This window comes from Lepeophtheirus salmonis, chromosome 14, assembly GCF_016086655.4.
Source record: "Lepeophtheirus salmonis chromosome 14, UVic_Lsal_1.4, whole genome shotgun sequence".
Lineage (NCBI taxonomy): Eukaryota > Metazoa > Arthropoda > Copepoda > Siphonostomatoida > Caligidae > Lepeophtheirus > Lepeophtheirus salmonis.
In genome coordinates, this window is record NC_052144.2 from 24891607 (window position 1) to 24909025 (window position 17419).

General features: G+C 28.2%; 1 protein-coding gene across 2 annotated transcripts in view; it reads right to left on the reverse strand.

Annotated features, from left to right (window-relative positions):
- The window catches only part of LOC121129667 (zwei Ig domain protein zig-8), a 453671-nt gene that overhangs the window by 177502 nt on the left and 258750 nt on the right, over positions 1-17419 (reverse strand). The window lies entirely within an intron of this gene.

The following is a 17419-nucleotide window of genomic DNA, read 5'->3' on the forward strand; positions in this document are numbered from 1 at the left end:
AAAAATGGGAAATTAGTTCGAAATTTCTGATTCTTTACGTAGGGATATTGGAACGAAGGTTATTTGAAAAAAATAAAAATTTATTTTTCAAGAAGGGCTTATTCAAAAATAGATAAAATTTTACTTTTTAAAGTACGGCAATAAACATAATATCAAAAAGGAATCTAAAAAGATCAAAAATACATTATTTTATTTCAAAAAAATTAATTAAGAAAAGTTCATGAGTGTCAGAAAAAATAAAATTGTCCAACGGGAGGTTTAAAATAAATAATGATAGACTCTCAAAGTAAAATTCTACCACCGGTTCCGAGTGTTAAAGTCGGAGACATTTTATAGATATATATTTGAAAAAAATTTACATTTTCAATAAGTTTAGAATGTAACTTTATCGAATGCTTGAATTAATTTTTTTTTTAAATATTGTAAGTACAGGAACTAATGTTTTTATTCTTTGGTATAAACTTTGGTATTTTACGTATCTTATGAGATGTACAACTTCCAGAATGAAGACATAACGTAAAAAATAATTTATATTATTTTTTTTGTTAAAACTTAAAATAGTTTTAGAAAATATAAAAAAATAATAATAAAGTTGAAATTTGTTGGAGTTATGTGATTTCTAGTAAGTTATGAATCATGATGAGAAAGATAAATGTAGGTACAATGGACATCTTTACAACAGGTAATGAGGGTTTATAAGACACCATTACTTAAGAAGACATAGATAACATTAATAGTAATGAACATTACAAGAAAAGAAAATATATTTACCCAAAAAACACTCCTATATTTTAAAAATAAATATAGGCAAAAAGATTTACGAGTTACATACATATTTTTTAATGCTTATCTTTTTATATATAATGAGAACAAAATTATAACCGTCTGACTCAAATTCAATATATATTTATCTTAACTTTTTACTTATTTTAATAGAATAATCAGTATTTAAAAGGTAATTTTTATTAAATGTAGTAGCCTTTTACTACTTTACATATATTGATAATACTTAAACTCAAATATGCAAACAATCTATTTATTTAATTATTTACTCTTGCTTAAATTTAATCAAATAATGAGAAAAAGTCGTGTTTTATTTTAAATTATAATTGAAATTTTGATAACTATTTATAACTGTTTACTAAAAGTCCATTGCTTGAATATTATTTATACATTACGAGTTAATAAGCAAGATATTTTAGCATCTCATCATGCTGTCATTTACGTCATAAAGTGGATAAATTGTTGAACAATATATAATTATATAAACTCATTCAATATTATATCAAAACTTATTAATGTAACTCCAAAATCAAAGTTCATAATGGAATATATTCATTTTATTTTTACTGTCAATTTTTCTGGGTGCTATGAAACTATAAATTTTTTTGCATTTTTTTCTCTTATAATATAAAACTTGAGTTAACTATTTTAAATAATGAGTCTGATTTTGTTCCAAATGGTTGTATGGAGGGTACTGAAGACGAAGTAGTGTCAAGACGAATGTATAATGAAACAATAAATAAAAACACTTTTCCTACATGTAGAAACATTGCAATTTGTACATAGCATAACATATGGGTTGAAAAGCTCTTGGCTTATCTAAGAAAACACGCTTATTTGCGACAAAAATTGGCTTTATTCAACAAAATCTCCATCATGTGCAATAAAGTCATTCCAGCGCAACTTTCATATTTGAAAGCAACTTTTATAAAATGCTTTATCTTTTGCCTAAAAGTTTATGCAATAACCTCTTAATTGGAGCGAAATTTCTTACGTGTGAGCTATTTTTTTTTTTTTTTTTTTTTTGGTCTGAGAACAGCCAGTAGTCGCTAGGATCCAAATCTGGAGAGTTAGGTGGATGTAGAAACAATACGAAGTTCAATTAATTTAGTTTTGCCATTATTTTGATAACTTATGACACAGTGTGTTGTTCTGAAAAAAAAATAACACTTTCTTCTTCTTTTATTAGGGATGTTTTCCCATGACTGACTGACGAAGTATATAACGGTATATAATATTCAATTTTGATGTTATTTCCTAAAGAATTTAAACAAAACTCGTACTATAAATAAAAATATGTCTGAGCTCTTTTAATAATTAATGTAGGTGCCTTTAGCGGTATTCATTGCTTCCAAGTGGTGGCAGAAGGACTAGCCCCCGCTGGGGATGCCGTCTACTGTAATGGGCTCCCAGTGCTAGCTGATAGTACCTTTCAGGGTCTGTGTTTTTTGATGATGGGCACTTTAAGCTTTCCCCTCGACATGCACTCAGAAGGTGTAGTCGATGGGGTGGGCATCAGAGCTGTACGGGGCCAAAAGTATAAAAAAAGAATTTTAGAGACTCAATCAAAGCTCATTCAAAGAGTCTTGCAAAGGGGAAAATGGGATTCTTTCATTGCCTTTGTAAAAAGTGGCTTCTTTATCATCACAAGGTTCGTTCAGCACAGTTTTTAACAGGTCCCCGGACAGTATGGCGTGAATCCTCGGGATCTGTTGTATGGTCCCTCATGGACTTGAGGAGATTGGCATCGGCTATTTTCTTTAACTTCTTAGGGTCCAGTTTGGCTTTTTTGATAGAGCCCTTCTTCCTTTCTAACGTTTCGGAGTTGCTGACGACATAGTTTGGAGTCTTTGAGATGCCCAAATGCTTGAAGTGCGTGAATGGAAATCTGTCAATCCCGTTCAAGTTTTATTTTCTCAACTTCTACGTATGTTAAAGAGCTCAGGGTTGTTTTCTTTTGTGACTAATTGTGTATGCCTTAACGTATCGAAATATGATTTAATTTCTATTTTTCAACCTTAATTAATTATTGAATTAGTAAGTATTCAGATTTTAATGGGCCATCCTTGTATGACAGAACTATTAAGTTAATACAAACATGTTAATATAAACTTTAGTCAATACCTTTTAACGACCTTTCTAACCCTTTAACCACACTATCCAATTTACAACATAATATTCAAAAAAGAACCATTAAAACCCCCAAAAATTATTTATTTTTCTTACTATGGTGAAAATGCTTGCTCATATACATACATACCTCGTATGTATGTAAGTACTTAAAAATGAAGAAGAGAGTTATTAAGCAGATAAAAAAATATGACTTGAAATATTCATATGCTTATGACTTTAAAAAGTATGTAGATATACCTACTTATGCATGTAAAATACATTTTATATAGACAAACAGCTCATGCAAGGCATATGTATGTAGCATATGCATAATCTTAAAAGTATGACATGATTTATATACATCTGTTGCGTATAAGTATATGTGTGTTTATGTACATAAATGGTTTTTTGCGGGAATGTAAAGTTAGGCAGATGCTGCAAGTTTTTTATTGCAGTTTCCATTTATCCTGGAACAAGAAAAGTACATCGTATCTATCATATATTTGGGGTACAAAATTCGATTAATGTGAAATAAAGTTATCAGATATTTCTTTATGATTCAACACATAATAATCTACATTCAATATCTTTCTTTTACCTTTACCTAAAAAGGTAAAGAAAAAATGGCCAAAAATAACTTCATTTTGTTGCACTATTATCCATCGAATAATAAATATTGACTTGCTAAGATGAAAGACTTTCACCTTTTTTTTTAAACAAAGAGAAACAAATTGCAAGAAACTCTTTATTAAAAGACTTTCAATTTTTTCCCCGTATTTTGATTGTCTTTCAACAAATAAGAGGTTTTGTAAAGTTTATCAATATTCAAACACTTTTAAAAGCTTTTGTGATCTTATTTCTAATCTATAGGGTATTTGCTTACTTCATTTCTGTCTATATTTACATAACGATATGAGTGCTAAATAGAGAAGTGAAAAAGAAAACTTTCATTTAAGCATCGATCACATCAAAAGCTAAACTTATAAAAGTTATCACAAGTAAAAAAAAAGTATTGGTTGGTAAACTTGAGGGACGACATATCTGCTGATAAAAATCACACTATAAAATAAAATGCTCTATACTCGCAAATACCTTTGAATCTTTAAAATAGGGAGGAATAATTATTCAGAAAAGACACATTTTACAAGTTATCAAAATACTTTTGTTAAATGAAACCTTCTGAGGATTTTGACAATTTTCAGATATTGATTTACTTTTTATTTTAAAGGTATTGCCATTCTTGCTTAATTATCATAAAGGACACATTACTTTTAAAAAATAAATTATATATTACACCGTGAACACTCGTTTTGTAGAAATCAATTCAAGCTAATTATGGAATTTATCTAGTGGAACAGAATCCAAGACTGATCTCAGTTTTTCTCTCCGTCTTCTTAATTCTGCAATATCTGGGATTATAGTAACTATGGACTATTATCGTTCAGAGTCATTTTTTTCATTAAAACAATTCCCAAAATAAAACATTCCAGGCGATAGGTTGATTAATTAACCACTATTAATCTGTCGCTCGAATTTTTACTTCATTTTGAAATTCGATAGTTAAAAAATTAACCTCTCGCCATTGATTTATTGGAACTTATTGTTTTTTTTTAAAGGAAAACACTGACTGTTTACGGAATTTGTAGATGAAATTGATGAAGAATATTCCGATTAGGATGATGAAAATCTAAGCTTGAAGGAACGGATTCAAGTAATAATTACTGAAAAAGAAATAAAATCAACGATAAAGCAGGAACCACATACTGAAAATAATTACCCTTTCATCGAACATACTCCCCCCTCCAGAAAGAGAAAGGCAAATAGAGCTAGAGAAACTCTGCAAAAAAATAGTTATTCCTGCTGTTGAGACAGCTAAAGAAATAAGATCAAGTCTTTTTGAAAGTGTTCCTGAAATCTTGAATGCCTCGTAGTTTTTTTCGGATAAATTCTCCTCCTGTCATCCTTCATGGAATTCGGAATCAAAATTCAAACATCCCTTGGGATAGATGATGAAGGTAGAAGAATCTTCCTTCAATTGTCTCGATTTTCCTTAAAAGAGCGTGACGTCATGAAATTGAAATTCAATACGGGAAAAATATGATGATAATGTTGACTATTTTCTAGTACACTCCCATAAAAGTAGGATCACTACAAAATACAACAGAAATCATTGAAGATACATATTTTTTAAGTGATATAAGGAATATTTTTCTATAATTTAAGTATGATATTTCTCATTACTATGTATTATGAATAAGTTATAAGGGTCTACAGACGAGTGTCATTTTTCATCATTTTTCAGCCTAAAAATGGAAATATATCAAGTTTAGAACAAGATATAGAATCAATATAAAATTTGTTTCTCATAACAACGCTTTTACATAAGTTGTATTGCTCCTACTTTTAATTTGGACATTGTTTAAGGGTAAAATGACTCTGATGCTAAAATTTCCAAATTACTATAATCCCAAATATTTCAGAATTCAGATGTATGAAGATCAATTACGGACTCTCCACTCATAGATAAACTCGATTATTGTCTTGAATTCATTTGTACAAAATCCCCCTCCCCCTAATTGTTCCCCAGTGTTATTTATCATATTATATGTTTTGAAGTTTAATAGGAGTTTGAAATCATGCATGAATTTTAATATTCCCATATGAAAATATAACACAATATACACATTTTATGAGGAATGAGTTTTCACTTCCTTGTTGTAGCGATCCACTCAAACAAATAAAAAAAAGCTACTGTAGAATAAAACACCAAAATTATAACAACTTAGTCATTCCCAAATATTTTGAAAAACCAAACAGTATACCAGCTCACATGAAGCCTCTCCGAATAATTTCATTTTTAGGATATTCTGCGTGGATTTATTTTCACATTTCTAGTAATACGTCACTGGTATGAGAATATTGAAAGTTAAAACATGAGGGGTTTTGAATTGTTGAACGTGGATCAAAACGTCATTATTGTCTTGTACGTGTGTCTATGATAAGCTGGGAATTTGGGGAAATCCCAATTTTTCAATTTCTGCTTCATTAAATCAATTTTACCAAAAAAGGCAGCCATGTAGCACATCCCAGAAAAATAAAAATTTAAATAATTTTATAAAAGTATCAAATTTCGTTTATGTATAGTTTCGTGAACTCCCTAAATATGAACACCCACATTAGCAAATTGGTGACCCCAAAAATCGTGTCTGTGTAAATATCAAGTTTCTACACGGTTTAAAATTATTAATCATTAAACTTATGATTTGAACAAGAAATATATTGTAATTTTTAAAATTTCCATTGTTTTTAATTTTGATTTTTATCTGTATAGTTATTTGACATCAAAGTATGGCTTTGAATTTGAATTAGTAATTTATTTTTTGTTTAAAAGAGATGATAGGCCAGCGTTTGTTGTAGGTTTTAATAGTCATTTCGGTGTTGTACGTATTATATGAGAATAGTAAATGTGCTTTCCCGGACCTAAATTTGTTGAATATTGTAATCAATGTATTTTCCAGGAATCAATAATTGTTCAAGTAATATTATAATACTATAATCACTTTTACTTATATATTTTGGTAATGGTTTAAAAATGAGTTAAAAATCATTTAAAAGATTCATTTATGAAATTAAGTCGAATAGTACACAATTTCTAAGCTATTACATTTGAATAAATCGCAGAGTATTAATTCTAACTTTTGAATAAATTTATATCTGATATTTATTTTCACACTTGCCATTAACTGTAAAGTTATGTTTAATATAAAAATGTGTATATCTTGTAAATTGTTTATTTATAAACAATGAACCCATTAATTTATTTCCACTTTAAAATGCAAGACTGTATGTACAATATTGTTTAATTATAAAAGTATTATGCTTGTCAATTAAATTAAATTAATTGTGTTTTATATTACATTAAACTTTTTTGTTTTTGGATTAATACCCCCCCCATATAGACTTTTTCTACTGCAGGCCATTTTTGGTAAGGTTGGAGCTTTTCGAGTTTCGAAGTTTTTCCCCCCTTCTTTATAAAACATAAAATATTAAAATCTAAACCTAGATGAACAACTGATAGTTATGGAACAAAAAGGTGAAACATTATTTTTGATAAACAAAAAAAATCGACAATTATTGAGTAATTATTAGACTTTATAAATTAGTAAAAACAGTATGTACAATATTTATAACTGATGAATAGAATTCTATAAAATGTTTTAACAAAAATCTTTTTTTTGTATAAGAGAGCTATTTTGACTAAAAATTACCAAATGGCTTGAAAAGCCCATAGGTTAGGGAAAGGCGTAGTTTAATGGGTAACTCAGTCCGGATAAATCATTTTCTTGTACTCAATGTACGGAGATTCACGTCTTGGTGTATCCTAGGAAAGGAAATATTCTTATTGTTTAAAGACTTTAAAGACAATTCTTAAGTCAGATGAAGTAAGTGTACCAGTATATAAAAAAAGTTTGTCAAAGTTAGTTTTTTTATTGTTTCCAACAAAAAAGGTCATTATGTATTGGAACAAATATTAACCTGACAACAGGATAGTGTAATAAACACTAATACTTTATGTCAATACATATAAAAAAATTATCTTACAATATACATACAAGGCCTTAAAATAAATTTCAAAAAGCTATAAAGTTTGTGAACGGGAAAAAAATACAACTTTTGTATTTTATTCATTTATTGAATAACAATTCAAGGAGGTATTTTTTATAGAAATTAAATTTCCCTTTAAGCTATATATATATATATACCATATACTTTCTCAATAGTAACATAATTTGATTATGCATTTCATTTATTTCAAGATAAAAATATCCCATTTACAAGATAATTTATAAAAAATAGAAAATCAATAGCTTTAAGTAGATTTATCTTATGCATTATTTTTTTATACCACTGAGATCATTATGAATAGTCCATTTTATTTTTATCGTAGAGACTATTTCTCAAAGAGTCCACTGTGATTTAATTGGTCCAACACTATAAATTGGTAGTTGTATTCATTTTACATTTTAATGAGTTAATATAAAATTTATATTTTTATTACACATCGCAAACTTTCCTCTAAAAAGAGAAATAAAAAAGTTAAAATACCAGTGTATATAGATTGACGACTCTTCCTAAAAGTAGACAAAACTTCATTCCAATTTTGTTTGATGCCCCAAATTATAAAAGTTGGATATTTTGAATTTTCTGATAAAAACTAATATTTGATAAATATTTCGGTTTACAGTTTTTTATTCATAAATACCTAAATAATATTTTTTTTTAAATCACTTTTAAAAAAATATAAAATTGAATTCCTATAAGGTTACGATCCTGTAAACGGAAAAATATTACCATGTATTTTTATTAATATATTTATATGTACTCGTATACATTATTAGTATTTAAACTAAATTTATTAACATTTTTCCATAAAAATGTTAATAAATTCATTGTTATCTTGCCAAAATTAATTTTGGGAAAAAAATTATAAAATAAAACTTTTTAGAAAAAAGAATTAAAAAATTTATTTTTATTTAAAAATTAATGAAAAAAAACTTCAAATTTTAAATTTTCTAATAAAAAGAAAAAATCTTTTATTTGGGACTACAGCCCATTCAGCTGCAAACGCACCTGGAGTTGCTCAATATGTAAAAATAAAATATGTTGTTATATATAAATATATATAAAACGATATAATAAAGAGATCAGTCTGCGCTAAGACCTTGAGATAAATTCATTACATATAGGTAATTGAAACATGTCACTTAGTTGATTTGAATAATATGTTTAAAGCAATGAACGATAATTAGTTGAAGAATAAAATAGTAATCCATACTTAGTTTTGAGATAAATCATTCTATCATGCTTTTGTGTTGACAATCCATAAATTATAAGACTTTATATATATGCTTTGTAATAAGAAATTTTTAGAAATATGTAAGTGTTTTACCCCTTTACAATCTAAAATAAGAGCTTCTCCCCTTCCCTATCTGCTTCACCTCACATTAGTATTAATCACAACATATCGCCTGATTATGACATTCTTTTTTTTTTTTTTGTATTACAATTTATTTATTTATCTCCCCCCTCCTTAAACATTTTATGCGCAATTTAACTTCTACTCTTTGTTGAAAGAAACAATATTAGTTTTGCTTTTCTCTTCCTCCGAGTTCTTTACAAAAACAAGTACAACTATTGATTGATCCATTAATCAAAAACATTTCAAGTTGAAATGATTTGGATGATTAATTTCTTCATGTTTCTTTTAATTACAAATTGTTCAAAATATATAGTATACATATAGACAAAATTAAAAACATGATACTTCCTTTATTTTTACAAGTAAAATAATTATGTAGCACATGGCGTAAAAAACCGGGCTTCACACATACCAGGCCGTGTAAAATTATTTACCGATGATGTAAATATACTTTTTAAGAGGTTTTGTGGCAACCAATCTGATTGTTTCGTATTTTTACTGTTAAAATAAACAAAAATCCTTCCTGTGAGAGCGTAACAACTTCCACACGTGAGACCATGTCCAATCAGGAAACAAAGAGGATCGAAATTGCAGCTCTCCTCCGAGCGGGAGTGCCTCATAACAACATTAAGGGACAGGTTGGGGCCTCGTTGAAGACAATTTACAATGTTTCCAAGCGCTTGGAGGCTGGGGGTGATCTCAAGCATTCCCCTGGGGCTGGTAGGAAGCCCACTGTCTCAACAAGGGAAGTAAAAGCAGTGTTCAAAAGGACTCCCAACAGGTCCATTGCCGACATGGGCAGAAAGATGAGAACGACGACATCAACTGTTTCAAGGGCATTGAAAAGGGCTGGAAGAAAGTCCCTGAGGCGTACTGAACGCCCTCTGCTAACTGAACGTCAGCGAGAAGTCAGACTTGAGCGTGCCAAGAAAATCTTGAATGATATCAAGAGCTCATCTGGACGCATCATCATTTTTTCAGATGAGAAAACTTTTACGGTCGATCCTGTTTTCAACAGGCAAAATGACCGTGTTGTGAGCTTTTGAGATGTTTGGAGATCCAACGGGAAGACCATGAAGCCGGTATGGTTCCCCACTGGCGCAGATTAACAGCGGAGGATTATGTGAAGATTCTGGCGTCCAAGGTCCTTCCGTGGATCAAATCCATAGTCGGCAACTCTCCTTGGGTTTTTCAACAAGATGGAGCACCCTCCCACGCTTCCAAGAAAGCTCAGGAGTGGCTCAAGGACAAAATTAACTTTTAGCCAAGGACAACTGGCCCCCTCAGAGCCCAGATCTGAACCCACTAGACTTCCCTATCTAGGCGCACGTGGAGACCAAGGCCTGCAAAAAACGACACAAGAACATAAATGCCTTAAAGGCTGCTGTCAACCAGGCCTGGTTCTCCATGGACGCAGATTACATCCAGCAAGTCTGTGGAAGCTTCAGACGTCGCCTGACCAGTGTCATGGAGTCAAATGGTGGCTACATTGATTAAATTTGATCACAAACTATTTTATTATTCTAAAAATATATGAATAAATTGTTTCTCAAGTCATTCAAATGTCATTATTGTCCGCCATATGTTCTGAACAAAAATCGGTAAATAATTCTGCACGCCCGGTAGATGTGTTATTTTTTTAAATTTACCTCGTTTTCAGTTAGAAACAACCTTCAAAAGATAACTGTCAATATTTTAAGACAATTTTTTCTATTAGTTTGTGAGTAATTGTGCTAAGTATGAGTCTATTTTTGTCATTTCCATTATGTAAGAGAAAAAAATGCCAAAGAGTTTAATAGTTTCATAGCACCCAGAAAAATTGACAGTAAAAATAAAATGAATATATTCCATTATGAACTTTGTTTTTGGAGTTACATTAATAAATTCTGTTATAACATTGAATGAGTTTATATAATTATATATTGTTCAACAATTTATCCACTTTATGGCGTAAATGACAACATGATGAAATGCTAAAATATATTGCTTATTAACTCGTAATGTATAAATAAAATTCAAGCAACGGACTTTCAGTAAACAATTATAAATAGTTTAAGATTTTTATTGATATATAAAAAAAGGGAAGCTGTTTATTTAGTAATTATACTTTTTATAGCGTTCAGAAAAATGTTATTGCTTAGATAGAGTAGTCCCGCAGATAAAATATTAAATGCACAAACGAAAATGAATAATCTATAGACAAAGAGACATAAAAAAGTTGCTTGATTAATGCAGATGAGCATTAGACTTTTCAAAATGTCAGTTATAATTTAAAATAAAACACAACTTTTTCTCATTTTTGCATTAAATTTAAGTAAGAGTAAATAATTAAAATATAAGGTATATAATATGTCATTGTAATAAAATAGAGATGATTTAAATTGAGTTATGCCCTATAGACAATTTTATATTTTAATAATTGGTCATTAAATATGAAATATTAATTGTTTAAAAACGCGTAAAGTGTCACATTTACGTCTGTAAAGGCCAAAGTCTTTAATCACAATGTGCTTTGTTAATATAATCATCTCCAAATATAGATTGACTTAACTAATGAGTAAATTACGTCCTTTATTTCAAATTCAATTGAGACTGATACTTTGTATTAGGACCAGACTAGAGGCCGTGATGGTCTCAGAAGGAGGACATTTTCAGAAGTCCTTGTTCATATTAGAAGCTATGATTATAATACAAAAATACTCGTGATACTATTGCCATATTGTCATTAATGAAGTTGATTTTAGTTTTATTACAAAAATGGTACGATTTGCCTAGGAGCACTGTATATAAATGGGTATCGTCCAAACAAAAATGGAGATTTTAAAACAAAAACAAAGATTTTACCATTGGGGAAGTTGCGTCTTGACAATGGAAATTCATGAAAAATAAATATATTTTGATAGGACCCCGCGGACTTCCCTCCCTTAACTTTAAATTTAAAGTTTTGAGCTCTCTTAATCACAATTGTAGCCAACCATAGCGGCAATGATGGCTTCCAGGTGGCGGAAGAAGACCTGCACCCACTCCGGGTGTAATTCTATGTAAAGATGTCCTATCCGATAGTGGATTTAAGGTCCTCAGTGTTTGGATGGCCGTAACTACAGGCTTTACCCTCGACATAAACTAAAAGGTATCGTCGAGGGAATTGGATTCAGGGCTATAGGTTGGCCAAAAGTCTCAAAAAGAGTTCAAAAGAACTTAAAGGAATCATTAAAAGTGTGTTGCAAAGAAAGTTATGTGTATCTTTCATTATTGGTGTCAAAAGTGGCCTATCCACCATCACAAGGCTGGTTCCAACAACTTTTTAATAGATTTCAGAACAGTCTGGAGTGAAACCCCGATATATCTTGCATTAGTTCACATGGGGTTGAGGGGATTGGTCTTGGCTGTTTTGTTTAACTTTTCAGGATCCAGTTTGCCCTTTTTGACAGAGCCTGTCTACTACTCAAAAGTTTTGGAGACTTGTTGAAGACGTTGATGGTGGGGTCTAGGAGATGCCCAACTGCTTGGAGTGTGCGAATGGAAATTCATCAATCACGTTCAAGAGTCCTTTTCTCGACTTGCACGTAAGCTAGAGAGCCCAAGTTTGTTACGTTATGTAACTAATTGCTTATGCTTTCATATATCGAAGTATGAATTAATTTCAATCACTCACGCCCTACATATATATTAAAACAAAAGACAAAATAATTTGATTGACTTCATTTCACTTAAAAAACTTAATACCTTATTTACTTTTTCCTTCACGGTAATTACACTAGATATGTATATTTAGCTAATTCCACTATTACTTTTATCGTTAGATTGAATACTTTTTATATTCATATACCTTAAGGCTATGATTGCCCCAAAGACAGAAAGAAGAAAGTTGTCATTTTTATGTGGATATGGATCTTTTTTTTTTTTAGAACAGCTTCCTTCTTTAATGTAGATTTTGGTGTTTCCTTATCTTAACGAAATATTTATTTAGAAATGCTTCCAAAGGCCTATATATATATTACACCATACGATACTGAGAAAGAGAAGAAAAAAATACAATTATACATTTTTATTTGCATCCTACAAAATTAGTCCTCATTTTTTTCCTTTTAAGCAAAATATTTGTTAAATACCTTTTTCAAAATTGTTTCGGGGGTATTGGAGGGATATTTATCACTTCATACGCTATTTGAATAAAATAATGATTGTAACGATTGCTACAGGTACATTCATCGGGAAAGGAAAATATTTGGTATTGAGTTTCAATTCTTTGTCCACAATTTAAAGTCCTTTCCTTACTTCCCGGTGGTTTATATTCAACCAACATACTAAAATATCATATTTCTGTAATATTTTTACTCCATATTCTATTTCAATTTTTAGTGTATTATATATATATATATATATCTTGAATCCAATTTTTTGGGAAGTAACTTCAGAAACGATTTAAGTTAATTATAAATTCTGCAATTAAATATCAAAGTTTCAAAATATATTTTTTAATTCTTCTCTACAATAGTAGGTTCAAATGGAATAAATGATAATCACTTATCCGTTATTAAATAAATACCTTTAAATATGACGGACATCATAGAAAAATACTAAAAAAGACTTATGGATGGATGAACATGCATAATATGATGTAAAAGCATAATTCCATCTCATTCCCACAAAAACAAATATTCAATGCGTTTTATTCTTATAAACATCACATTTGTTATCAAACTCAAACGGAACATACATTTCAAGCTAAAATATAATATATCAATGTATGAACCTCATTTATCCATGAGGCAAGATGCTCAAAGGGAAAATGGTTTAAAACAAAAATTCTGAGGGAAAATAGTTGAAGACAAAGTACCAAAAACCAAAAATTTGTTATATTTTATAAAAAATACTTTATGAATTATATATTTGTATAGTTTTTAAATAAATAGAAAATAACATTTTTTATACTTTTAAAAACTCATTTCTAATATTCCATTTGCAGGATTTTTCATTTTTATAAACACCTTTAGTTTTCAATTTATAAACATTTTTTATAATATAATAGATGGGACAACATGAAGAACATAGGAATAGTTACAATTTCTCCTCCTCTTGGATTGGTTTTGTTATTGTCACCCGTAGATTGTCCCTAATTTTTAGAATATTCGATACAAAAAATTTCTCTCTTACATCAAATTTGAAAAATCTGATTTGACTTGTTCATTTTTTGTTATGTGTGTTTTAATCATACTTGATATAGAATTATCATATTTTTATATACTTCTCTAAGTATAGCAAGGTTAAGACAAAGTTTTAAAAAAATATATATTTGAAGTATCAGAAGAAAGTAAAAATAAATAATATTTTAAGAATTTTTATTTTATAAAAAAAAAATTGAAGAACATGTATCCTTAATTTCTAATATGACTAACAAGTATATAGGGTATTAACTCATCGTTAATTTAAATATTTATTTATTTATTATATAAATCGGATATATTGATAGGTTATTGGAATTAAAGAAATTATATCTTACATAGATAAGCTATTGTTAATATTCATAATGCCAAAAACGTACGAATAAGTTTATTTGGCTTGATTATCATGAATAGAGCTGTCGTCGGGGCTGGGTTTTTTTTTTTACATTAGTGGGACCTTACATTAATATAAAATCCAGAGCTCCTATATTTTTACGTAAAAGTGCGAGGCATTGGACAAGGGCCCCATTAAAACTAATTGTTGTTTAAAAGTAATAAAATACTGCTCGTTCGTAAAAATACGGGTATTACACTAAAAAAAAAAGAGAATTTTTTTTTTTTCTAATATGTTTGGGCTTAAACCTTTATTATTCTTGATTCTGCTTGTTACACAAATAAATTTATATATTATAGGAATCTTTTAAACATAAGAAATTAAAAAAAAAAAAAAAGAAGAAGAAATTGAAGTTTTGCATAATCTTTTTTAACAGTATTGATCAATTTTATAACACTACTCCTTTATCAATTTCTAAAAGGAGTGTTACCCCCCTAAACAAAAATAACGACACGCCTTATTCTACATAATACTATTAAAACATTTGTAAATATGAAAAACTTATAAATATATCTATACAAGCAGTTACCATAAAAAATATTGAAATGATGGATTGTTTATAATTGATTAACTGCCAAATTAAACTGTTTCAACAGTGTGATTTTTTGGATAAATTATTATGAGTGAGTAATATAAGTATAATAATAAAAATTTTAAGAGCGATTATTTTATCAATCTTTATACATAATATATTTAGTGTGAGTTGACACTATAGTATTACTGTACGAACCACATTTTATCACCTTACTAAGTTTGAAAGCCCTTTTATTTTACGAATCAAATGTACGTCGAAATTATCAAATATGCATACAACATGCATGGAATAACCATCTATTACAATTTAATCAAGTTTTTAGTTAATTATATTTTATGATTAATTATACTATTAATTAGATGTTCTTTAATGATACGAATAAAAATATAGAAAAAGTGAAAATATTATTTTTAATTTGTTTTTTTAATTCAAAATTTAGTTTTTGACTATTTTCGATTTTAACTTTTGAAACATTTTTCTCCTTTTATAGATTTTAGTTGATCTTTGAAATATTTTAATGTATATTTTTCTAAGTTTTGTTGACTTAATTTGGTATACAAATATTTTATTTTAACACAATTATTCAGATAATATGGTTAATATATTAAAAGTAAATATATTTTGCTCTAAATTATTATTCTGATAAACATTACTATCTAACTAGATTAACATGATAATCATGCAATGTTTTATTGGTTTTTATGTACCAAATTTTTGGTTTTATTAATTTTAAATACTAAATTTTTGGTAATTTTTAAGATTAAATGTATAAATTTAAAAAAAAAAAATCTTGTTATTTTGAAATTGTAGGAAAACTCCAAAAAAGTTTTTTATAATTTTAACGATGTAATCAAGAGAAAATAGAAAAAAATGTTTGTAAAAAAAATTATAAATTAAGATTTTGGTGGATTTATGTTACTCATAAATGACTCAATTGAAGTAAAAATTATTTACTTTTTAATTTCAGGAGTAGATTTTTTCTTCTAAAGTGTCTAGTTGAGTATTAATATTAATGGAAATTTTCTGTAGGAAATTATTGTATTCGAAATAACGTATCAAATAATTATATTTTATAGTATTTAATGTATGTGCTTCAGAATAAATATGTCCCATCTGGACATTTTTATAATTGTTTTAAAGGAGGCGGAATCATAAAAGGTTTCTATAAAATATATACAAATGTTTTAATTAGAAATAAATTATTTTCTAAATACGAAATTATTACAGTTATAATATGAGCAATGTAGTTTTATACATACTGTTGAGAATAAATTGAAAATGAACAAACATAGCTCTCATAACTCAAATTTTGTAATTTAAAGCAGAAAGAACATTTTTTTGTAGAGGACTAATGTATGTACATAATTTAATTATATTCATCATTAATAAAGGTTTATAGTACCTCAGATATCGTATATCAATCAATAATGTATTAAGACTTTGTAAAAAAATTTATAGGACAAAAAAGTTTGTATTTATCTAGGACTAAGTCAAAGAAGCCTCGGCAAGTCCTTTATAAATAGTAATAAATTATTTTCAATATTATTATTTGCTTTTTAAAGGGTCTAATTTAAAAAGCAATATTTATTTTGATTTAAATTCTCTCGTGCAAAAATAGGAATTTATTTTGATTCAAAATAACGAAATATTTGTGCATAATATATATTTATTGTAAGATTCAATGGGTAGTTGCCAATAATAAAACTGTTTATAAACTAAACAGTCCGTGAAAACAACCAAAGTATTTTGTTTTTTTGTGGTCGATACATGTATTAAAATTTTTTTATAAAATTATGTTTACAAATATTTTTATAAATAGTTAAATAAAAGTCAATTGCAAATAGAAAGGTTGAGCAAGAAGTTTATAAATATTTTCATGGCAGTCAGAGTACATCTGCCATGTATTAAAGTATAATATTATAAATAAAAAATATAAAAAGCAATTGTATTTCATAGTTCAATTGTTTAGTCATACCCCCATTAAAATCAAAAGGTTTGATCTGGATACTCAAAAATTTGGAATTAAGAGTATATTTCCTATAAATGAATCTCTACTCTGATCCCTTGGAATAACTATTCTATCTAAGTACTAAAATATTTGTTGTGGTTATAAATATAAGCTTGGAATTATAGTTAAATGAACTTGACATTGAGGAATATGTAATCGAAAAATACTGGTTTTTAGTTTCAAAAATGTAAAGACTCGTATATGGACTTAGGTTTTACGCATTTTTTGACTATAACAATCAACAAAATGATTTCAAAATGAGAAAAATATTTGATGGGTTGACAGTGTGTAGGTACATCCTCTAGATCTAGATCAATTAAATTTTGATGTTGTTTTCGAACCCAAATGCAATGCAATAATGACAAATTGAGTTTTAAATTTGAAAAAAAAACAACATATGTAGTACTTTCAAATGTTATCAGATATATATAAATGAAGTAAT